A 26,366-nucleotide genomic window follows, 5' to 3' on the forward strand; every position below is an offset into this window, starting at 1 on the left:
TCTTCTCACCATCCAGCATTGAATGAGCTCTGGAGGAAGGTGCTGTCCCGCCGGGAGGAAAGAGCAGCGGACATGGAAGGAAGGCACAGGGCGATCGATCCACGGCTACCCGGCTGAAAGGTACTGATTTTTGGGGAAGTAGATTGCCGGCCACAGCCGCACCAGAAGGAAACCTCTTCATCCCTTAGGGACAAGAAAAACACTGAGGTTAGAGGGAAGGGAAGGGCTATTTAACCTCTTGGTTCCTGTCCCTAATTAGGATGGGGAGGCAACCTCCTGTTGGTGCTGTCCTGGAGGGGATTAGAGAAAGCAGCATGTGAGTGCAGCCTAAGGCTATGTTCACACATTGTGTTTTTATGCAAATTAAAAGCTGCTTTTTACAATGTCGGCAAAAGCTAGGAGATTTCAGAAATCTCAGGTTCACGCTTATTTTTTGTTTTACTCTTCCTGACTGAATTGGAAAACTGATGCATGTTAATTCTTTCACTCATAGAAAGTTACAAGTAAGTGCAAAAAAGCAGCAGAAATGCAGCAGAAAACGTTGCCAACAGTTCTTGCAGCGCTTTTAGTGAAAAAAAAAACAAAAAACAAAAAAAACACAGGTATGGCTGGACGTGAAACCCATTTATTTCTGTGATTTTCCCGCATTTAAACCTAAATGTCTTGGTTTCATCACCCGAGATGGCAGATAGGATTAGTACATTTTAATTAAATTAGTGATATGTGTAAAAGGAAACAATACCTGATATCTCAATGCACCGCCAAGTCTTGGGTAAACTATGACTGACCAATTCCCCTAGCTGTTTTTACACTTCCAATTGTGTATTTTTTCATGAATAGTCACTAGTTTTTCAGACATAAAAATCTTGTTCCACTAAATAATTGTATCAAATTGCCCCTTTTCCCCAAAATGTTTTCTGGTGTCACATCCGTCTGTTGTTGGTGGCCTAACACCTTGCATTGCTCATGCTTGTATGGTGGAAGCAAAGCTGAACTTTGGGATCCTGAAGAACGCAGCAAAAAGACGCAATAAAAAACTGTTTTTTGTCTGCAGCTTTTTTACTATCAAGACATCAAGTTTTGGCTGCAGAAAAAAACAGCAGCAAAAACGCAACGTGTGAACATACTGTAAAAACATGATGCCTTTAACAAGTTCAATTGCAAACCTTTCTGGTAAAACTACATGTAACATGGGTCATATTGTGCACTTACTCTTTACAGCAAGTGCCATAAACCACCAATACCCCCCTATTGCAATCTCTATATACGTCGGTGGAGATTTGGCTACACACAGACGCACCTCCTCATTCCAATATATGGAGAATGCGGCTGAAAATGTGTGAACAAGGGTTAGAAAATAACTGCATGTAGCTGTAGAGTCACCATCAATCTTACTGGGGAGCCCTTAGCAGCTGGGCCTGGAGCTGTGAGGTCATCATCTACATGGCGGTGATGTCACGATCTACATGGAACTCTGGTGTCATCATCGGCTCTATGACATCACAATGGGAGTAAAGTGTATAAAATGCCTGAGCGCAGAGCCGGGGCTGTCTTTTGTGTGACTCTTTATTGGATACACAAAGCTAAAGGAATAAAAGGAGAAAGAAGGAGAAAGAAAGCGACGCCATCATGAGGATTCATGGACGTCCCCGTTATGGCCAGCGGCTGCTGGTCAAGGCTCTCTCTTCCTGCAAGTCAATTGGCTTTAGCATTCTGACCCGATTCAGGAAATCCCATCGCAATTGGAGAACACTGCTGCAGGATTCCTTCCTGGCCACGAAATCTGCCACCATTACAGCAGTCAGGCGCTTCAGGTCAGTTGCTATAACCAGACGTAAAGACCAAGTCATCAGCCAAGACAGCGGTGAGAAGAGCCCAACCTACATAGTAGGTGATACTGAATCCACTGCCAGCATTGCAGAAAGTGGAGAGGATCTTGCCGATCCAGAATGTGCACAAGGTGCACACGAGGGGCTGCTACAAACAAGACCCCGGGACAATCTAAAAAGAAAAGCACCAACCTCCGAGGACAGTCAGCCCAAGATGCTGCCACCGGCCAAGAGAGCTGCTACAGAAAACCTTTCTGATCTACTGAGAGAGGTAACCCCGGAGATGGAGACCCCACAAGTGGAGATGCCCGATATCGGGAAACAGGAGGACATCCTGTCTCCAGAGCAGTTAACCATCCTGCTGAGCAAAGGGGAGGAAGGCTTCCTGGATGATGAGATCGTCATGATGGCCCAGGACCTGCTGCAGAGTCAGTTTGAGGGTTTTGATGGCCTGCAGCCCCCCTGCGCTCTTCTAGTGCCAGGGTACAGTGTACTGAAGAATGCTGTACAAATCCACTATGATGAGGAGAGGGTGCACTGGCTGACCACCTGCTACAAAAATGGCCAAATCTTTGTGGCCGACAGCATCAACTCCGGAAATCTGACTCCGTCCATCTGTGAGCAGATTATCAACCTGTACAGTGAAGTGGTCGAAGAGCCCCTGAAACATCTGACATTTATCGATGTGGATCAGCAGAGGAACAGCTATGACTGTGGCTTATTCGCCATAGCGTTTGCCTACGAGCTTATAGCAGATGGCGGTGAACCCAGAGCAGAGTTCCGGCATCGGTTGATGAGGACTCATCTGATATCCTGCCTGCAGACCGGCAGGATCAGCGCATTTCCCAAAAAGGTCAGGAAGTGACTCCATGCCTATAAACGGCATGTAGAGTCAATGACGGTCCACAAGATCGCCCTGACCTTCAACCGGACACGACCCTGGACCACAGACCAGCCTGCACCAGTAAGTAACCATGGACTTTCCATAATACCCTCAATATAGTGAATGTATAAATATGATGGGGGGGGGGGGGGGCGCTGCCATTATTGGAGCCGTTTATCATTAAAGCTTAGCTCCAGCCCCTATAAAGATGTATTAAGAGATTAATTATAGCAGGATTATAAGGGGTTTTCTGTTATTTTGTACACAGAGGTGTGAACCAGAACAAGAATGGCCCCCGCAGCTATAACAAGTGTCGGTGTTTCTGTCATCACCATGGACCAAATATAATCCAGGTAAGAGGAGTGTACTGAGCAGCAGTGACCGGGAGTAAATCGTGTGAACGTCTCGGATATTAAATATTCGGCTGCTCCATGATCAGTTCTGTTCCCTCTTTCTACAGATCACTATAAGCGAGCTGGGGTCCCACTAAGAAGACGGGGTACAGCTGGAGGTGACGGCTATAAGAAGTAAATGATGTGGCGGCCGCCATGTCAGGAGCAGAGGAGCCGCACTTCAGGACGAGGCAGATTCCGGGCTCGGTCTCTGTTCTCATTACTTTCTGCAGTCAGATGTAATCACTGAATAAGTGAATTTTCTGCTGCATCAACCCCGATCTACAACACAAGCTGCCATCATCCAGCACCGCCCAAGGGAAGGGCAGGCCCTCAGACATGGTTCCCTAGAGGTTTCCTCCACCGGGGGTTTTTCCTCTCCTGAGTTCTGACGGACGACTCTCCGTGAGCCCATCATCATCAGGGCCACATGACTATTGCCCCACACGACTGGTGGGAAATTCTACATTTGATATCTTGTATGAAGCCAATAAAGAATTCAATTAATATCTAGCAGCCGTGTATCTGAATTTATTATGTTTCGTCTACTATGTATAGTACAGAATTTGGTGAACTCCAGGGGGAATATACAGGGGTGCAGTATTGCAATAGTGTTATAATACTCGCATTTACAGGTGCTTCTCACACAATTAGAATATCATCAAAAAGTTAATTTATTTCAATTCTTCAATACAAAAAGTGAAACTCATATTATATAGAGTCATTACAGAGTGATCTATTTCAAGCGTTTATTCCTGTTAATGTTGATGATTATGGGTTACATCCAATGAAAACACAAAAATCATTATCTCAGTAAATTAGAATAATTAACAAAAAACACCTGCAAAGGCTTCTGAAGCATTTAAAAAGGCACCTTAGTCTGTTTCAGTAGGCTCCAGAATCATAGGGAAGACTGCTGACTTGACAGATGTCCAGAAGGCAGTCATCTGAGCCTAAACCACATTTAGCGTCCACATGTTTGGCCTTTCTGTAGTGATGACAGCCGGCCTAAATTACAGGTGTGTGTCTCCAGAAGCATGGGCTGGACACAATGTACTGGTCACTACAATGTATTGGGGGCTACAGCGTACTGAGGACTACAACGTACTGGTCACTACAATGCAGATTTGCAATTTTCACTCAGCAACATCCACTGCTGCTTGTATCTGGAAAACTCACTACACTTGCAGATAAATTCCCAAAGGGGTATAATTTCTAAAATGGTGTCACTTCTGAGGGGGTTTCCACTGTTTAGGCACATCAGGGGCTCTCCAAACCCAACATGGCGTCGGCTAATGATCCAGCTAATTTTGCATTTAAAAAGTCAAATGGCACTCCTTTTCTACCGAGCCTTGCCGTGCGCCCAAACAGTAGTTTTCATCCACATATGGGGTATTGGCGTTCTCAGGAGAAATTGCACAATACATTTTACAGTGCATTTTCTCCTGTTACCATTGTGAAAATGCAAAATTTGGGGCTAAATGAACATTTTTGTGGGAAAAATGTAACTTTTTATTTTCACGGCTCTACATTATAAGCTTCTGTGAAGCACCTGGGAGCACAAGGTGCACCCCGCACAGCTAACATTCCTTGGGGGATCTAGTTTCCAAAACGGCGTCACTTGTGGAAGGTTTCCACTGTTTACGCACATCGGGGATCTCCAAAAGCGACATGGCGGCAGCTCTCGATTCCAGCCATTTTTGTGTTTGAAAAGTCAAACTGTGCTCCTTCCCTTCCGAGCCCTGCCGTGCGCCCAAACAGTGGTTTTCTTCCACAAATGGGGTAGCGGTGTACTGAGGAGAAATTGCGCAACACAATTTAGGGTCCATTTTCTCCTGTAACCCTTGTGAAAATAAAACAAATTGGGGATAAAGTAAAATTTTTGTGAAAAAAAAAGTAAAATGTTCATTTTTTCCATCCACGTTCCATTAATTCCTGTGAAGCACCTGAAGGGTTAATAAACTTCTTGAATGTGGTTTTAAGCACCTTGAGGGGTGCAGTTTTTAGAACTATGTCACTTTTGGGCATTTTCTGTCATATAGGACCCCCAAAGTCACTTCAAATGTGATGTGTTCCCTAAAAAAAATGGTTTTGTAAATTTTGTTGGAAAAATGAGAAATTGCTGGTCAACTTTTAATCCTTATAACTTCCTAACAAAAATAAAATTATGTTTCCAAAATGATGCAGATGTAAAGTAGACATGTGGGAAATGTTCTTAACTATTTTGTGTGACATCTCTCTGATTTAAGGTCATAAGAATTAAAACTTGGAAAATTGCTAAATTTTCACCAAATTTCCGTTTTTTTCACAAATAAATGCAAGTCATATTGAACAACTTTTATCACTATCATGAAGTACAATATGTCAGGAAAAAACATTCTCAGAATCAGGGGGATCCGTGGAAGCGTTCCAGAGTTATTACCTCAGAGGGACACTGGGCAGAAGGGTAAAATTTGGCCGGGTCATGAAGGTGAAAACAGGTTTGGAGGGTGAAGGCGTTAGCACTTCTCTTTCTGAAAGCATTCTTTACTCTACAGCATTTATTCCAACTAAAACTTTTGCCCTGTGCCGTAGAGAAAAATATCTTTATTTATATACACAAACCTACATATTGAGGCAACTAAAGATGGCACCCCACCACCTTACTACTTTAGATCTAACCTATAATATAAGGGACAATAAAAGGGTTGGTCCATCTCAGATATTTAAAGAGATTTCTAGCTTTGGAAAACTCCTGTTCCCCCTCTGCAATTTTTTTTTGTTGAAGAAACTGTGCTGTACTCATCCTCACTGGGTCCGGTACTGAGTCTCCGCTGCGCCTTTTAGTGTGTCATTATCAGTAGTGCTGCCATCACAGCCAGTAGCGGCACAATACGCTCAGGGCCAAGCACTATTGACGTGACGTCAGAGCTGCAGGCAATAACAGACATCTGGAGCAGCGGCGGAGACTCAGTGCTGGACCTGGGGCTGGCGAGTAAAGCGCTTTTTTTTTTTCTTTAACAAACTGCAACCAAAAGAAAAGGGAGTTTCCAAAACTGGAAAACCCCTTTAAGGTATATCCATAGAATATCCCATTGGGAGAACACCTTTTAAAGGGCTTATTAAAAGAACTTCAGCATTGCTTACCAACGCCCTGGAAGTGAGCGGTGCTGCTGACGTTATGACCCGTGTGTTCAGATATTGGGCACATGTCCTATTCTAATGAACTGGACGGGTGCACGATACCTGCCCATCATGCTAGCGTCTCGGTAGGTCTGCGGATCGCAACGTCATCAGCACCGCTAGTATCCGATGTGGAAGTGAACGGCTCTGGACAACCCCTTTAAGTGAAAGAAGAATACAACTTACCTTTGCCTGTGGGAGAGGTTGGGGTTCTTCTGGCTCAAAAAATAGATTCTCTTTAAAAAACTGTCCGTCCTGCAAGAATGGAGACAGCGGATATAATACAGGACAGGAAAGGTGACTGGTATGATGGAAGGCTCACAGGGGGAAAGGTATAAAGCTGGGGTACATGGGGTAGCGCACCATGCAACAGATTGAACTATCCTTTTAAAGGCAAAGATACAGCCTATTTCCAAGATCCTACCGCAATATGTAGTAGATCTAATAATAGTAATATTCGAAAATACCTCCAATTAGAAAACAGTATAGTTCTTCTGATTCACTATGTCACTTACCCTTTGTGCAGGGCATTGTAGTAGCTTGGGTATCTATGGTCACGACCACTCATAGCGACAGTTGTTAGTGGTCATAATCATGGATACCTAAACTACTACAATGCAGTGCACATGGGGTAATCGACATAGCTAATCAGAAGAACAATACTACAATTTTAATTGGAGGTATTTGCTAATATTATTATTACACCTACTACATAGTGGGATAGGATCTTGGAGATGGGAATACCCCTTTTTTTAAGATACAGTTGATGCTTTACAGTCTTCCTAGGTGTATACTTACTAGTTTTTCAATGGTGGGAAAATAAGTTACCAATCTGTGCAACACAAAAAAAGAAAAATAAAAGCATTGAATCGGTGATTTGCATTTGTATAATAATGTGATAGCAGAGAGGTGCGGGCACCTGTAGCAGGCGGAGAAGCTTTCCACCGCCCCGTGCAGAGGGTTTCCCTCCAGCCACAGCTCTCTCAGCTCCAGGTTGTGGATCAGATCCAGCTCTTCAACTCTGCAAAGCGAAAAAAGAACATGTTCCCGTCACCAGCTACCACCAGAAAACACAGAGATTTGTTTGTTTCTCGCCTTCTTCCAAGAGCCACAAACCATTTTATTGTTCCGTCTATATGGCCTGGGTTTTTTTTTTCCCAGGATGAGTATGGGCTTTCTATTCCTCCATTTTTGGGACTTGTAACTTTTTCTGTTGCTGGGGCTGGGTGAGGGTCTTTTTGTATTTTTATTCATACCATTTTGATCGATTGCTTTTTATTCCATTTTTGAGAAGTGCAGCGATCGAAAAATCAATTATTTTGATTTTAATTTTTTTAAAAGGTTTACAATTTGGGTTCTTTATATTTTCATAGGATGGAGTTTTACGGATTCGATTTACCAATTTTTCTGTTTATTTATTTTTTTTTATTTCTTTAGTTTTTAATTGGGAAAAGCGAGACAAATGAAAATTATGGGTTTTAGTTTATTTATTCATTTTTAAATAAATTTTTACTTATTTTTGCCCTGGACTCTGCGACTGTTTGATTTCTTGTACTATACTGGGAACACAGATGTACAGAGATGGCAGGACGGGGGTCTTCAGGAGGCCACTGACTGCCACTGTTACCCACCGGTACCCCACGATCGATGGCATATACGGGGTAATCGGAAAAGACGTCACGACGGCAGCAGACCCGATCCCTGCGCAAGGAGGCGACGTACCTCGTTATAGGAGAGGTTCAGACTCTGCAGGTGCCGGGTCAGGTAGAAGAGATGAGCAAAACCAGTCAGCTTGGAGAGACGACGACAACTCAGGTCCAAAGACTGAAGCTACAAAAATATATATAGAGAATTTCACAAACACCCTATGGACAGGGGGGCGCTGGTTCTTACCCCATGTATCATTAGCCCAAGAGTGACAAAAAAGATTGTGGGGGTCCCAGCAGGGTCCCCAAGGATCTCCAGTGGCATAGCCTAGTGTGGATCTGCTCAGATCACAGATGGGGCTGTAATTAATAGTATTTATTATTACCTGGGGGTAACACTCCGAGATGATCTGCAAGACGACCTCTGCGGCTGCAGCGTGGGTCAGCGAAAGCACAATGTTGTCAGAAAGCAAATCTAAGGAAAGCAAATAACATTAGTGAGGAAGGGGCACGGCGCCGGCAGAGGAGAGAAGGCGACGGGGCGCCGGCAGAGGAGAGAAGGCGACGGGGCGCCGGCAGAGGAGAGAAGGCGACGGGGCGCCGGCAGAGGAGAGAAGGCGACGGGGCGCCGGCAGAGGAGAGAAGGCGACGGGGCCGTGAGCAAAAAGCAAAGCAGGATGCCAATATTTATTTGTATAAGTATACAAAATGCCGTCATATAGTGCCCACACATTACCGCTATACAGTACAACATATATAATATAGTGCCGACACATTACCGCTATACAGTACCTACAACACGCATCATATAGCGCCCACACATTATCGCTATACAGTACCTACAACACGCATCATATAGAACCCACATTACCGCTATACAGTACCTACAACACGCATCATATAGCGCCCACACATTACCGCTATACAGTACCTACAACACACATCATAAAGCGCCCACACATTACCGCTATACAGTACCTACAACACACATCATATAGCGCCCACACATTACCGCTATACAGTACCTACAACACGCATCATATAGATCCCACACATTACCGCTATACAGTACCTACAACACGCATCATATAGTGCCCACGCATTACCGCTATACAGTGCCTACAGCACGCATCACACAGTGCCCACGCATTACCGCTATACAGTGCCTACAGCACGCATCACAGTGCCCACGCATTACCGCTATACAGTACCTACAGCACGCATCACAGTGCCCACGCATTACCGCTATACAGTGCCTACAACACGCATCACAGTGCCCACGCATTACCGCTATACAGTGCCTACAGCACCAGACAATGTGAACTGAGGTCTAAGATGGCAGACATACAAGAAACAGAGGCATGTTCACACTAGCAAAAAAGAAAAAAAGCAGCAAGACGAAAATATATCTCATACCCTACCATAATTATATATAAATGTAAAGCAAAGTTGCATAATAAATATAGGGTACTTAGTGAACTATTTTTGATCAAAAAAAGTATACAAGCCGTCCCACCAGCGGCAAGGTGACCCTAAATTGGGACGGTACCTATACTGCCTATATTAAAAACCTTACTGTATATCAAAGTTGAAGTAATGCATATAAAAGGGTAGACAAATAGGACCGGGTCCCAACTCCAGACCACCTAGGCCCGTGGTAAGCTACATATATACCAATCAGCTCAACAAAGGGCATGCCACACCCCCAAATTGCACAGAATGCAAACAAGTCAAAAAACCAGACAATGTGAACTGAGGTCTAAGATGGCAGACATACAAGAAACAGAGGCATGTTCACACTAGCAAAAAAGAAAAAAAGCAGCAAGACAAAAATATATCTCATACCCTACCATAATTATATATAAATGTAAAGCAAAGTTGCATAATAAATATAGGGTACTTAGTGAACTATTTTTGATCAAAAAAAGTATACAAGCCGTCCCACCAGCGGCAAGGTGACCCTAAATTGGGACGGTACCTATACTGCCTATATTAAAAACCTTACTGTATATCAAAGTTGAAGTAATGCATATAAAAGGGTAGACAAATAGGACCGGGTCCCAACTCCAGACCACCTAGGCCCGTGGTAAGCTACATATATACCAATCAGCTCAACAAAGGGCATGCCACACCCCCAAATTGCACAGAATGCAAACAAGTCAAAAAACCAGACAATGTGAACTGAGGTCTAAGATGGCAGACATACAAGAAACAGAGGCATGTTCACACTAGCAAAAAAGAAAAAAAGCAGCAAGACAAAAATATATCTCATACCCTACCATAATTATATATAAATGTAAAGCAAAGTTGCATAATAAATATAGGGTACTTAGTGAACTATTTTTGATCAAAAAAAGTATACAAGCCGTCCCACCAGCGGCAAGGTGACCCTAAATTGGGACGGTACCTATACTGCCTATATTAAAAACCTTACTGTATATCAAAGTTGAAGTAATGCATATAAAAGGGTAGACAAATAGGACCGGGTCCCAACTCCAGACCACCTAGGCCCGTGGTAAGCTACATATATACCAATCAGCTCAACAAAGGGCATGCCACACCCCCAAATTGCACAGAATGCAAACAAGTCAAAAAACCAGACAATGTGAACTGAGGTCTAAGATGGCAGACATACAAGAAACAGAGGCATGTTCACACTAGCAAAAAAGAAAAAAAGCAGCAAGACAAAAATATATCTCATACCCTACCATAATTATATATAAATGTAAAGCAAAGTTGCATAATAAATATAGGGTACTTAGTGAACTATTTTTGATCAAAAAAAGTATACAAGCCGTCCCACCAGCGGCAAGGTGACCCTAAATTGGGACGGTACCTATACTGCCTATATTAAAAACCTTACTGTATATCAAAGTTGAAGTAATGCATATAAAAGGGTAGACAAATAGGACCGGGTCCCAACTCCAGACCACCTAGGCCCGTGGTAAGCTACATATATACCAATCAGCTCAACAAAGGGCATGCCACACCCCCAAATTGCACAGAATGCAAACAAGTCAAAAAACCAGACAATGTGAACTGAGGTCTAAGATGGCAGACATACAAGAAACAGAGGCATGTTCACACTAGCAAAAAAGAAAAAAAGCAGCAAGACAAAAATATATCTCATACCCTACCATAATTATATATAAATGTAAAGCAAAGTTGCATAATAAATATAGGGTACTTAGTGAACTATTTTTGATCAAAAAAAGTATACAAGCCATCCCACCAGCGGCAAGGTGACCCTAAATTGGGACGGTACCTATACTGCCTATATTAAAAACCTTACTGTATATCAAAGTTGAAGTAATGCATATAAAAGGGTAGACAAATAGGACCGGGTCCCAACTCCAGACCACCTAGGCCCGTGGTAAGCTACATATATACCAATCAGCTCAACAAAGGGCATGCCACACCCCCAAATTGCACAGAATGCAAACAAGTCAAAAAACCAGACAATGTGAACTGAGGTCTAAGATGGCAGACATACAAGAAACAGAGGCATGTTCACACTAGCAAAAAAGAAAAAAAGCAGCAAGACAAAAATATATCTCATACCCTACCATAATTATATATAAATGTAAAGCAAAGTTGCATAATAAATATAGGGTACTTAGTGAACTATTTTTGATCAAAAAAAGTATACAAGCCGTCCCACCAGCGGCAAGGTGACCCTAAATTGGGACGGTACCTATACTGCCTATATTAAAAACCTTACTGTATATCAAAGTTGAAGTAATGCATATAAAAGGATAGACAAATAGGACCGGGTCCCAACTCCAGACCACCTAGGCCCGTGGTAAGCTACATATATACCAATCAGCTCAACAAAGGGCATGCCACACCCCCAAATTGCACAGAATGCAAACAAGTCAAAAAACCAGACAATGTGAACTGAGGTCTAAGATGGCAGACATACAAGAAACAGAGGCATGTTCACACTAGCAAAAAAGAAAAAAAGCAGCAAGACAAAAATATATCTCATTCTGTGCAATTTGGGGGTGTGGCATGCCCTTTGTTGAGCTGATTGGTATATATGTAGCTTACCACGGGCCTAGGTGGTCTGGAGTTGGGATCCGGTCCTATTTGTCTACCCTTTTATATGCATTACTTCAACTTTGATATACAGTAAGGTTTTTAATATAGGCAGTATAGGTACCGTCCCAATTTAGGGTCACCTTGCCGCTGGTGGGACGGCTTGTATACTTTTTTTGATCAAAAATAGTTCACTAAGTACCCTATATTTATTATGCAACTTTGCTTTACATTTATATATAATTATGGTAGGGTATGAGATATATTTTTATCTTGCTGCTTTTTTTCTTTTTTGCTAGTGTGAACATGCCTCTGTTTCTTGTATGTCTGCCATCTTAGACCTCAGTTCACATTGTCTGGTTTTTTGACTTGTTTGCATTCTGTGCAATTTGGGGGTGTGGCATGCCCTTTGTTGAGCTGATTGGTATATATGTAGCTTACCACGGGCCTAGGTGGTCTGGAGTTGGGACCCGGTCCTATTTGTCTACCCTTTTATATGCATTACTTCAACTTTGATATACAGTAAGGTTTTTAATATAGGCAGTATAGGTACCGTCCCAATTTAGGGTCACCTTGCCGCTGGTGGGACGGCTTGTATACTTTTTTTGATCAAAAATAGTTCACTAAGTACCCTATATTTATTATGCAACTTTGCTTTACATTTATATATAATTATGGTAGGGTATGAGATATATTTTTGTCTTGCTGCTTTTTTTCTTTTTTGCTAGTGTGAACATGCCTCTGTTTCTTGTATGTCTGCCATCTTAGACCTCAGTTCACATTGTCTGGTTTTTTGACTTGTTTGCATTCTGTGCAATTTGGGGGTGTGGCATGCCCTTTGTTGAGCTGATTGGTATATATGTAGCTTACCACGGGCCTAGGTGGTCTGGAGTTGGGACCCGGTCCTATTTGTCTACCCTTTTATATGCATTACTTCAACTTTGATATACAGTAAGGTTTTTAATATAGGCAGTATAGGTACCGTCCCAATTTAGGGTCACCTTGCCGCTGGTGGGACGGCTTGTATACTTTTTTTGATCAAAAATAGTTCACTAAGTACCCTATATTTATTATGCAACTTTGCTTTACATTTATATATAATTATGGTAGGGTATGAGATATATTTTTGTCTTGCTGCTTTTTTTCTTTTTTGCTAGTGTGAACATGCCTCTGTTTCTTGTATGTCTGCCATCTTAGACCTCAGTTCACATTGTCTGGTTTTTTGACTTGTTTGCATTCTGTGCAATTTGGGGGTGTGGCATGCCCTTTGTTGAGCTGATTGGTATATATGTAGCTTACCACGGGCCTAGGTGGTCTGGAGTTGGGACCCGGTCCTATTTGTCTACCCTTTTATATGCATTACTTCAACTTTGATATACAGTAAGGTTTTTAATATAGGCAGTATAGGTACCGTCCCAATTTAGGGTCACCTTGCCGCTGGTGGGACGGCTTGTATACTTTTTTTGATCAAAAATAGTTCACTAAGTACCCTATATTTATTATGCAACTTTGCTTTACATTTATATATAATTATGGTAGGGTATGAGATATATTTTTGTCTTGCTGCTTTTTTTCTTTTTTGCTAGTGTGAACATGCCTCTGTTTCTTGTATGTCTGCCATCTTAGACCTCAGTTCACATTGTCTGGTTTTTTGACTTGTTTGCATTCTGTGCAATTTGGGGGTGTGGCATGCCCTTTGTTGAGCTGATTGGTATATATGTAGCTTACCACGGGCCTAGGTGGTCTGGAGTTGGGACCCGGTCCTATTTGTCTACCCTTTTATATGCATTACTTCAACTTTGATATACAGTAAGGTTTTTAATATAGGCAGTATAGGTACCGTCCCAATTTAGGGTCACCTTGCCGCTGGTGGGACGGCTTGTATACTTTTTTTGATCAAAAATAGTTCACTAAGTACCCTATATTTATTATGCAACTTTGCTTTACATTTATATATAATTATGGTAGGGTATGAGATATATTTTTGTCTTGCTGCTTTTTTTCTTTTTTGCTAGTGTGAACATGCCTCTGTTTCTTGTATGTCTGCCATCTTAGACCTCAGTTCACATTGTCTGGTTTTTTGACTTGTTTGCATTCTGTGCAATTTGGGGGTGTGGCATGCCCTTTGTTGAGCTGATTGGTATATATGTAGCTTACCACGGGCCTAGGTGGTCTGGAGTTGGGACCCGGTCCTATTTGTCTACCCTTTTATATGCATTACTTCAACTTTGATATACAGTAAGGTTTTTAATATAGGCAGTATAGGTACCGTCCCAATTTAGGGTCACCTTGCCGCTGGTGGGACGGCTTGTATACTTTTTTTGATCAAAAATAGTTCACTAAGTACCCTATATTTATTATGCAACTTTGCTTTACATTTATATATAATTATGGTAGGGTATGAGATATATTTTTGTCTTGCTGCTTTTTTTCTTTTTTGCTAGTGTGAACATGCCTCTGTTTCTTGTATGTCTGCCATCTTAGACCTCAGTTCACATTGTCTGGTTTTTTGACTTGTTTGCATTCTGTGCAATTTGGGGGTGTGGCATGCCCTTTGTTGAGCTGATTGGTATATATGTAGCTTACCACGGGCCTAGGTGGTCTGGAGTTGGGACCCGGTCCTATTTGTCTACCCTTTTATATGCATTACTTCAACTTTGATATACAGTAAGGTTTTTAATATAGGCAGTATAGGTACCGTCCCAATTTAGGGTCACCTTGCCGCTGGTGGGACGGCTTGTATACTTTTTTTGATCAAAAATAGTTCACTAAGTACCCTATATTTATTATGCAACTTTGCTTTACATTTATATATAATTATGGTAGGGTATGAGATATATTTTTGTCTTGCTGCTTTTTTTCTTTTTTGCTAGTGCCTACAGCACGCATCACAGTGACCACGCATTACCGCTATACAGTGCCTACAGCACGCATCACACAGTGCCCACAGCACGCATCAGTGCCCACGCATTACCGCTATACAGTGCCTACAGCATGCATCACACAGTGCCCACGCATTACCGCTATAGTGCCCACACATTACTGCTATACAGTGCCTACAGCACGCATCACAGTGCCCACGCATTACCGCTATACAGTGCCTACAACACGCATCACAGTGCCCACGCATTACCGCTATACAGTGCCTACAGCACGCATCACAGTGCCCACGCATTACCGCTATACAGTGCCTACAGCACGCATCACACAGTGCCCACAGCACGCATCACAGTGCCCACGCATTACCGCTATACAGTGCCTACAGCATGCATCACAGTGCCCACGCATTACCGCTATAGTGCCCACACATTACCGCTATACAGTGCCTACAGCACGCATCACACAGAGCCCACGCATTACCGCTATACAGTGCCTACAGCACGCATCACAGTGCCCACGCATTACCGCTATACAGTGCCTACAGCACGCATCACACAGTGCCCACACATTACCGCTATACAGTGCCTACAACACACATCATATAGCGTCCACACATTACCGCTATACAGTGCCTACAACACGCATCACACAGTGCCCACACATTACCGCTATACAGTGCCTACAGCACGCATCACAGTGCCCACGCATTACCGCTATACAGTGCCTACAGCACGCATCAGTGCCCACGCATTACCGCTATACAGTGCCTACAGCACGCATCACACAGTGCCCACAGCACGCATCACAGTGCCCACGCATTACCGCTATACAGTGCCTACAGCATGCATCACACAGAGCCCACGCATTACCGCTATACAGTGCCTACAACACGCATCATATAGCGCCCACACATTACCGCTATACAGTACCTACAACATACCTCATATAGCGCCCACACATTACTGCTATACAGTACCTACAACACACATCATATAGCGCCCACACATTACTGCTATACAGTACCTACAACATGCATCACACAGTGCCCAAGCATTACCGCTATACAGTACCTACAACATACATCATATAGCGACCACACATTACCGCTATACAGTACCTACAACACACATCATATAGCGCCCACACATTACCGCTATACAGCGCCGACAACACGCATCATATAGTGCCCACACATTACCGCTATACAGTACCTACAACACACATCATATAGCGTCCACACATTACCGCTATACAGTACCTACAACACGCATCATATAGCGCCCACACATTACAGCTATACAGTACCTACAACATACATCATATAGCGCCCACACATTACCGCTATACAGTACCTACAACACACATCATATAGCGTCCACACATTACCGCTATACAGTACCTACAACACGCATCATATAGCGTCCACACATTACAGCTATACAGTACCTACAACATACATCATATAGCGCCCACACATTACTGCTATACAGTACCTACAACACACATCATATAGTGCTCACACATAACCGCTATACAGTACCTACAACACACATCATATAGCGCCCACACATTACCGCTATACAGTACCTACAACATACATCATATAGCGCCCACACATTACCTCTATACAGTACCTACAACATACATCATATAGCGCCCACACATTACCGCTATACAGTACCTACAACATACATCATATAGCGCCCACACATTACCTCTATACAGTACCTACAACACACATCATATAGCGTCCACACATTACCGCTATACAGTACCTACAACACACATCATATAGCGCCCACACATTACCTCTATACAGTACCTACAACACACATCATATAGCGTCCACACATTACCGCTATACAGTACCTACAACACACATCATATAGCGCCCACACATTACCGCTATACAGTACCTACAACATACATCATATAGCGCCCACACATTACCGCTATACAGTACCTACAACATACATCATATAGCGCCCACACATTACCGCTATACAGTACCTACAACATACATCATATAGCGCCCACACATTACAGCTATACAGTACCTACAACATACATCATATAGCGCCCACACATTACTGCTATACAGTACCTACAACACACATCATATAGTGCTCACACATAACCGCTATACAGTACCTACAACACACATCATATAGCGCCCACACATTACCGCTATACAGTACCTACAACATACATCATATAGCGCCCACACATTACCGCTATACAGTACCTACAACACACATCATATAGTGCCCACACATTACCGCTATACAGTACCTACAACACACATCATATAGCGTCCACACATTACCTCTATACAGTACCTACAACACACATCATATAGCGTCCACACATTACCTCTATACAGTACCTACAACACACATCATATAGCGTCCACACATTACCGCTATACAGTGCCTACAACACACATCATATAGCGCCCACACATTACCGCTATACAGTACCTACAACACACATCATATAGCGCCCACACATTACCTCTATACAGTACCTACAACACACATCATATAGCGCCCACACATTACCGCTATACAGTACCTACAACACACATCATATAGCGTACACACATTACCTCTATACAGTACCTACAACACACATCATATAGCGTCCACACATTACCTCTATACAGTACCTACAACACACATCATATAGCGCCCACACATTACCGCTATACAGCACCTACAACACACATCATATAGCGCCCACACATTACCTCTATACAGTACCTACAACACACATCATATAGCGTCCACACATTACCGCTATACAGTGCCTACAACACACATCATATAGCGTCCACACATTACCGCTATACAGTACCTACAACACACATCATATAGCGCCCACACATTACCGCTATACAGTACCTACAACACACATCATATAGCGCCCACACATTACCTCTATACAGTACCTACAACACACATCATATAGCGCCCACACATTACCGCTATACAGTACCTACAACACACATCATATAGCGCCCACACATTACCTCTATACAGTACCTACAACACACATCATATAGCGCCCACACATTACCTCTATACAGTACCTACAACACACATCATATAGCGCCCACACATTACCGCTATACAGTACCTACAACATGCATCATATAGCGTCCACACATTATCGCTATACAGTACCTACAACACACATCATATAGCGCCCACACATTACCGCTATACAGTGCCTACAACACACATCATATAGCGCCCACACATTACCGCTATACAGTGCCTACAACACACATCATATAGCGCCCACACATTACCGCTATACAGTACCTACAACACACATCATATAGCGTCCACACATTACCGCTATACAGCACCTACAACACACATCATATAGCGTCCACACATTACCGCTATACAGTACCTACAACACACATCATATAGCGCCCACACATTACCGCTATACAGTGCCTACAACACACATCATACAGCGCCCACACATTACCGCTATACAGTACCTACAACACACATCATATAGCGCCCACACATTACCGCTATACAGTACCTACAACACACATCATATAGCGTCCACACATTACCGCTATACAGCACCTACAACACACATCATATAGCGCCCACACATTACCGCTATACAGTGCCTACAACACACATCATATAGCGCCCACACATTACCGCTATACAGTACCTACAACACACATCATATAGCGTCCACACATTACCGCTATACAGCACCTACAACACACATCATATAGCGTCCACACATTACCGCTATACAGTACCTACAACACACATCATATAGCGCCCACACATTACCGCTATACAGTGCCTACAACACACATCATATAGCGCCCACACATTACCGCTATACAGTACCTACAACACACATCATATAGCGCCCACACATTACCGCTATACAGTACCTACAACACACATCATATAGCGTCCACACATTACCGCTATACAGCACCTACAACACACATCATATAGCGCCCACACAAGTTCTCAGTGTGGATTGTCACTGCTAATTTCACTTAATGGTTTGCAAAGAGTGAAATCTGTGGCCAAATCTGCAGTTAAGTTTTGCACAGATTTTGGTGCAGATTTTCTGTCCCATTTACAGCGGCTTTATGACAGTTATTGCTTCAGTTATAAACTGTGGACACAGCTCAGGTGTGAACAGAGGTGTGAACAGAGGGCAATGTGATGAGAGCTGATGGGCGGTGATGTCCTTCCTGTCCTGCAGCCAGATATTATCCGCCTCTGATTGGTAGAATTAGAAGCCCCCCTCATTCCTTTCCTCTGCTGAATGCGGCCCTTGTCCCCCTCATTACCGCGCTCGTCCCCCTCATTACCGCGCTCGTCTCTCCGGCCCGTCCCGCTCCTTCGCTTATTGTGCTGATGACTCCCGCGCTCTGGATTTCTGCCAGCACTAATGTTGTATCTTCTCCATCCCCCTCATCTGCAGGTGGAAGACCCCAGCCAGCCCAACGACGAGGGTCTCACAGCCCCCCACACCGCCGTGTGCGCCCCCCACACCGAGATCGTCCAGTTCCTCGTCCAGTTCGGAGTGAAGGTAATATCGGCTCGCATTAAAGGGGTCGGCAGAAAACCCCCCATCCCTTGTTAGAGGCCTGAGAGCACTTATTAAGCACTACCCCGCCCCCCCGGCCAGCACGTGACTCAGCCCCCGGCCAGATTGCATCAATGGGAGAAAAAGAAAAAAAAATCTTGGCCCAAGAAATAGAAAAGTTGAGCCCCCGAGGGTCTGGGTGATTGAGGACAGACGGTCTAGTTTTTCAGGGGGTTTTCTGTGGCGGTTTCTGTCGTTTTCTCCGCTTGGTGTCGCTGTCAGGACCCCGCTGCACTGCGCCGCCTCCTGCAACAACGTCCAGGTGTGTAAGTTCCTGGTGGAGTCCGGAGCCGCCGTGTGCGCCATGACCTACAGCGACCGCCAGAGGGCGGCAGACAAGTGCGAGGAGATGGAGGAGGCTACAGCCAGTGCTCCCAGCTCCTGTACGCAGTGGCGTACCGCCAATGGCGGCAGACCACGCGACTGCTATGGGGCCCGTGAGCCGGGGGACCCCATAGCAGTCCAGGGGTGGACATACCGCCGCCGGTGCAGCAGCGCCGGGTCTCCACCATGCAGCTGCTCCCTGCACGCGGCGGTCAGGGAGCGATCCCTGCAGCTCCGCTGCTGTCAGGAGGAGAATAGCCGCGGAGCTGGAGGGTTCGTCCTCTGCTTCCTCCCTGACCCAGGCGCGCGCAGCTTGATGACGTCATCATGCAGCGCGCGCCTGGGTCAGGAAGAAAGCTGCCGGCAACCAGGAGGATGCTGCAGGCGAGCGAGCTGAGGTAAGTTGTTCTTTTTTTTTTTTTTTTTTTTTTTTTTTTTTTTTACTGAAATGCTGGGGAGGGGAGGTGGGTGGAGGAATGATGGGGCTGGGGAGAGGAATAGTGGGGTTGATGGGGCTGGGGAGAGCAATAATGGGGTTGATGGGGCTGGGGAGAGGAATAATGGGGTTGATGGGGCTGGGGAGAGGAATAATGGGGTTGATGGGGCTGGGGAGAGCAATAATGGGGATGGGAAGAGGAATGATGGGATTGATGGGGCTGGGGATGGCTACGGAGAGGAATGATGGGGCTTTGGGGAGCAATGATGGGGATGGTGGGGCTGGGGAGAGCAATGATGGGATGGTGGGGCTGGGGTGAGCAATAATGGAGTTGATGGGGCTGGGGAGAGGAATAATGGAGTTGATGGGGCTGGGGAGAGGAATAATGGAGTTGATGGGGCTGGGGAGAGGAATAATGGAGTTGATGGGGCTGGGGAGAGGAATAATGGAGTTGATGGAGCTGGGGAGAGGAATGATGGGATGATGGGGCTGGGGAGAGCAATAATGGGGCTAGGGAGAGGAATGATGGGGCTGGGAAGAGCAATAATGGGGCTGATGGGGCTGGGAAGAGCAATAATGGGGCTGGGGAGAGGAATGATGCGGCTGGGAAGAGCAATGATGGGGATGGTAGGGAAGGGGAGAGCAATGACGTGTTGCTGGGAGCAAGCAATGATGAGGGTGCTGGGACAAAGCAATGGTGGGGGCCTGGGAGAGAGCAATTATGCGGGGCTGGGAGAGAGCAATGATAGGGGTGCTGGGAGAGCGCAATGATGGGGGTGCTGGGAGAGAGCAATGATGGGGGGGGCTGGGAGAGAGCATTGATGGAGGTGCTGGGACAGAGCAATGATGGGGTGCTGGGACAGAGCAATGATGGGAGTGCTGGGAGAGAGCAATGATGGGGGTGGTGGGACAGAGCAATGATGCGGGTGCTGAGAGAGCGCAATGATGGGAGTGCTGGGAGAGCGAATTGATGGGGGTGCTGGAAGAGCGCAACGATGAGGGTGCTGGGACAGAGCAATGACGGGGGTGCTGGGAGACAGTAATGATGGGGGTGCTGAGAGAGAGCAATGATGGAGGTGGTGGGAGAGAGCAATGATGGGGGTGCTGGGAGACAGTAATGATGGGGGTGCTGAGAGAGAGCAATGATGGAGGTGGTGGGAGAGAGCAATTGCGAGGGTGCTGGGAGAGAGTAATGATGGGGTGCTGGTAGAGAGCAATGATGGGGGTTTCACTTTGCTTGTACTGTAAAGCCTTGTATATTTTCCGTGTGCACATAGCCTTACAGTTAATTGGGGAGAGTCACAGAGACTGAATAATTTATTTTATTGGCCGGTGCAGATTATAGTTAATGGGGGGCACAGTGCTGCTTATCACTTTATATTTTGATTACTAAGTGGCTAATAGTATATTAATGGGGGGGTGTTACATATCTGTATTCGAGGACGCAGAGCGGGGGAGACACATGTATGCCGACAATATCTGACCTTGTTATTTTTAGGGCTGTACTGATCATCGTGGCTGGGAGATGTCGACATGAAGGTCTGACCAGATGGAGAAGAAGCAGCAGAAACCGGCTCTGATCAGATGAGACGTCAGCGGTAAGTGCCTGGATGTAAATATTATTCTGTATCTGCGCTGTGTGACTTGCAGTGATGATGTTATCTGTAAAATCCCTTAGGCTGCATTCTCACATTTGTGTGAAATGTCCGTGTGCTGCCAGATCTTTTTATCGGATGGTCCACGGACTCGTACAGTTTTATAGATCCATTCACACATCCATGAAAATCACGGATCTGAGAATGAGATCTAAGAGGGCAGAGAATGTCCTGTTCTGATCCGATTTTGAGGATTAGAATAGGACATGCTCAATGCGTCAGTAAAACAGGCCAGCACACCGACACTGCGCACAGATGCAGGAATGTAGCCTTATTATGTACAGCACAGTCCCTTAGTATATAGTGTACTCATTATGTATAGAGCCGTCCCTTATTATGTACCATCCTCTCTAGCGGCTCACAGTTGGGGGATCATACTGTGTTGGGGTCAGCATACTTTACCCTGGGAGTTGAGTTGGGGTACAGTAGGGTCATTATACTGTGCATATGGAGGAATTCACCATGGGGGTTTCATACTGTGTTTGGGGGGCCCTTTTTTTGGCATCACACTTTATGGGGCAATGAAAGAGAGATCTAGGACGTCAGCAGGAGGAAAATTACTATGTAAAGGATAGAAAGTTGTGAGATCTGATCTTTGGTGACCCCGACAATTATTTTCATTTTTTTTTGGGGGGGGGGGGGGGCCCAATTAGAGCTTCTGCTATGGGGCCCCATGATTCCTATGTACGCCCCTGCCTGTACAGTAAGTACAGACAATCCACCTAGCCACGTACAAGACATCGTTCACACTTACCTGGCATTTTTTACATTTTCTTAAATGCATATATTTTAAATTTTATTAAAAATGGGATTTATTAAATTTTTTGCGTCTGACATCTGCGGAATGAGTTAACTGAGAATTTATCAGTGAGCTTGCAGCTTTTTTTTTTAAGCTGTCATTTTACTGAGCCTACATGAAAGCTGAGCAGAACTTTGTGTCAGTGAGAGGAGCTCACTGACAGGTCCTCAGTTGACTCATTCCACAGCCACTTAAAAGGCCTGTAAAAGCCAAACTGTGAAAAATTTTAATGGAACCAATTTGCAAAAAATATTTGGCTCAAAAATAAATGCATTTAAATACAAAAGAAAGTCCCCAAAGGTGACCATAACATTTAAAGGGGAAATGCCCGCTCAAACCAGATCCCTATGGTTAGAGACTTCCTGGACACAGCCCTGCTCAGAGTGGAAAAACATGGCTGCTCTGGTACAGAAACAGCGCCACATCTGCTCACAGCCGGTATTGCAGGACCCTGAGCTGTAATACCAAATACAACCCATGGGTCAGGGTGGCGCTGTTTTCCGTAACAATTATTTAAATGTTTTTATTTCCTGACGAAGTAAATGGTGAAGAATAAAAACGCAAGGTATATAAGAAAGCGAGTGCAGTTTATTCCGGGCGGGATGCTGAAGCTTCGATCCCCATGGTGCGAGCCTCCATGTGAGGCCGGTGTGGGGACTCGCCTCCTCTCCTGCCTGGAGGGCGCACATTAGCGGCCGCTGTAGGCGGATTAGGATGAACGGCTGGAATGTGCTGGATTATAGGGCCCCGGCTCTCACCGCTCCGGGCTGAGACAATAATCGTCTGCGCGCTGATTCCATCACTCAGAGGCGAACGCCCAGTAACCCTGTACGGCCGGGTCTGCGAGTCACTATAGCGGCAGGATGGGCCCTGAACACTGTCAGGAGTCAGTCATAGCAGGGGTCCTCCAAGTCACAGCTGCTACCTACAGGGCACCAGGTCCAAGCCCAGAGGCCGGTAACTGACCTCCTCCCAGCGAGTGAGGCCGCACCCAGCGGAGGCCATACAGGAACAGAAGGGAGGCCATTGTAGAGCAAGTGCCCGGAAATGTGGCATCCAGAGAAGTCACCGCATACAAGCGCCCAGAGCTGAGCCCTCATCTAAGCCCAAAACAGGTTTAAGACGAGGAGGGGTTAATGCAGTAGAAAAACAGCTCAAATAATGATGGCAATACCGCCACTCATACCAGTATCATAGCAGTTATATTCTTACACAGGGGCAGTATCATAGCAGTTATATTCTTATACAGGGGCAGTATCATAGCAGTTATATTCTTATACATAGTAGCAGTATTATAGCAGTTATATTCTTATACTGGAGCAGTATTATAGCAGTTATATTCTTATACATAGTAGCAGTATTATAGTAGTTGTATTCTTATACAGGGGCAGTATTATACCAGTTATATTCTTGTACATAGTAGCAGTATTATAGTAGTTATATTCTTGTACATAAGAGCTGTATTATAGTAGTTATATTCTTATACAGGGGCAATATCATAGCAGTTATATTCTTGTACATAGGAGCAGTATTATAGTAGTTATATTCTTGTATATAGGGGCAGTATTATAGTAGTTGTATTCTTGTACATACGGAGCAGTATTATAGCAGTTATATTCTTGTACATAGGGGGCAGTATTATAGTAGTTATATTCTTGTACATAGGAACAGTATTATAGTAGTTGTATTCTTGTACATAGAGGGCAGTATTATAGTAGTTGTATTCTTGTACATAGGGAGCAGTATTATCGCAGTTATATTCTTGTACATAGGGAGCAGTATTATAGTCGTTGTATTCTTTTACATATGAATTTTCTTCTGTTGGGCAAATTGTATGAAATTCTGCTAGGTAGTCCTCGGTATTCATGTGCTCTGTATAACCCCATCCCCACCACTGACTGGAGGAAAGCTGCCGATCAGTGGTGTGAGTGGGGTTATACAAAGCTCAGCATTCAGAGAACTACTAGAGCTGCAGCAGATAAAACACTGATTTTATCAAAATAGCAGTAAGCAGCAAAAAGCGTGAGATATCACTGTAATCAGGGTCTCACCCCTTATATCATGCTGCTCTCAGATGGGGCATCTAAAACCGGGTGGCAGATTCCCTTACGATTTAACAGCACTTTCTGATGACTTTTTAGAATAAGGAGTACTATATAAGGAATAATTGCCACTCATTATACACTCCTGAGTGTACATGAATGTATGGGGAGTGTACATTATATGATGGGTCTCCTGCATTTTTTCTCTACATTATAAGCCTCAGCATTTACCTTTTCTGTGCTCTGCTTTTCCTCCCTCCAGCTCCCTCTTCCATAGGTTTATAGGGGCATCGCAGACATTTTTGTTGAAATGAACCTGTCGCGTTCCTCCCGGTAGCGTTCGACTTCCAGTCACTGGGGCGGCACTGCTCTGTGTATAGAAAGTGGCGCCTGTAACTGCGACCCCTGTAGTGACTGATGGCAGCTCAGCATTAGGGCCGGCTGTCAATCAGGGCTGGGGGCACGGTGACAGCCGTCACTCTCTATACACAGAGCGGTGACTGAACCAGTGCCGCCCCCATGACTGATACCCAAACGCTACCAGGTACGATAAAGTTCATTTCCTCCTGGCAGAGGGAGTCTAAATGCCGGCACCGGGCAGGTTCAGAATGCTATTAACCTGCAGAGTAACCCCATATCTACAGGTTGATAGCGTTTTTTCACGTGACCGGTTCCCTTCCCTTCTCCCACAGATTTAGCCGATATTGAGAGTGAATGATTAGTGCAGGAGACCAAAAAATGTGTTTTAAGTGACAAAAGAAGAAGGTTTATCTGATAATGTATATTACAAAGTGTCTTATCTTTACTTGCACTATTGATTAATGAAATCAGGTTAGGCTGGAGCAGGAGCACAGTGATAGGACAATCAGAGGGAGACACGGGCAGATCGTGCTGCAGCTTATTCTAGTAAGGAGTTTATCTCTACACAACCATATCACTGCCACTGCTTCTGAACATGTGCTGAATGGAAAGCGGGAATCCCTCCCGCCTGTGTGCGATGTGTACGTGAGCAGTCAGTGCAGCATTCTCTACCCACTAGCTGAGAGATAACTGAAGCTTAGCGCTAGAGCCTGCAGAGGGGAGAACTGGTGACAATTGCAGGACACACAGGGGCCAGAATAGAATATACACATAGCAGTATCCATCTGACATGACTGTTATGCCCTCAATATAACATTCATTGTGTACGCTGTCCATCAGTGTACAAGCTGTGGGGATCTGGCCGAGGCCGGCAGTACCAGGCGCACACACTTATATGGATCTTGCTGTGAAGGGGCGTCAGCGCCCCAGTGAGCACCATGGACCATTTGTTCTGTTAATTGGGAGGACCAATAACGTAATGCAGTAAAGTACCTGTACATTATCTGATAATGCCCTGTATATTATGTACTTACATTATTATTGCTATTATTACATACAGTTTTTACAGTACAGACTCATTTCTTGTTACATCATTTAGATGAAAAAGCGAGGTCTGGTTGCCACAGATGCCACATATACTGCCCTGTTCAACGCCTGCGCGGAGTCGCCATGGAAAGACTCGGGTCTGCAGCACGCACTGAAGCTGCGGAAAGAATTGATGGACAAGAACATTGAGCTTAATCCCATCACTTACCGGAGCTCGCTGAAGGTC

At 44.7% G+C, this 26,366-nt stretch overlaps 2 long non-coding RNA genes across 2 annotated transcripts in view; one reads left to right on the forward strand and one right to left on the reverse strand.

The window, feature by feature from the left end:
* LOC141212392 (uncharacterized) overlaps nt 1-26,366 on the forward strand; it is a 481,597-nt gene that overhangs the window by 428,248 nt on the left and 26,983 nt on the right. The window lies entirely within an intron of this gene.
* Nucleotides 7,065-8,098, reverse strand: LOC141212391 (uncharacterized). The gene is made up of 3 exons (XR_012282160.1): nt 7,989-8,098; nt 7,186-7,287; nt 7,065-7,098 (listed from the first exon to the last, which is right to left on the reverse strand). It is a non-coding gene; the product is annotated as an uncharacterized lncRNA (long non-coding RNA).

The sequence above is a fragment of the Phyllobates terribilis genome, unplaced genomic scaffold, assembly GCF_046119375.1.
Source record: "Phyllobates terribilis strain yellow unplaced genomic scaffold, ASM4611937v1 Scaffold_172__1_contigs__length_4051808, whole genome shotgun sequence".
NCBI classification, from domain to species: domain Eukaryota; kingdom Metazoa; phylum Chordata; class Amphibia; order Anura; family Dendrobatidae; genus Phyllobates; species Phyllobates terribilis.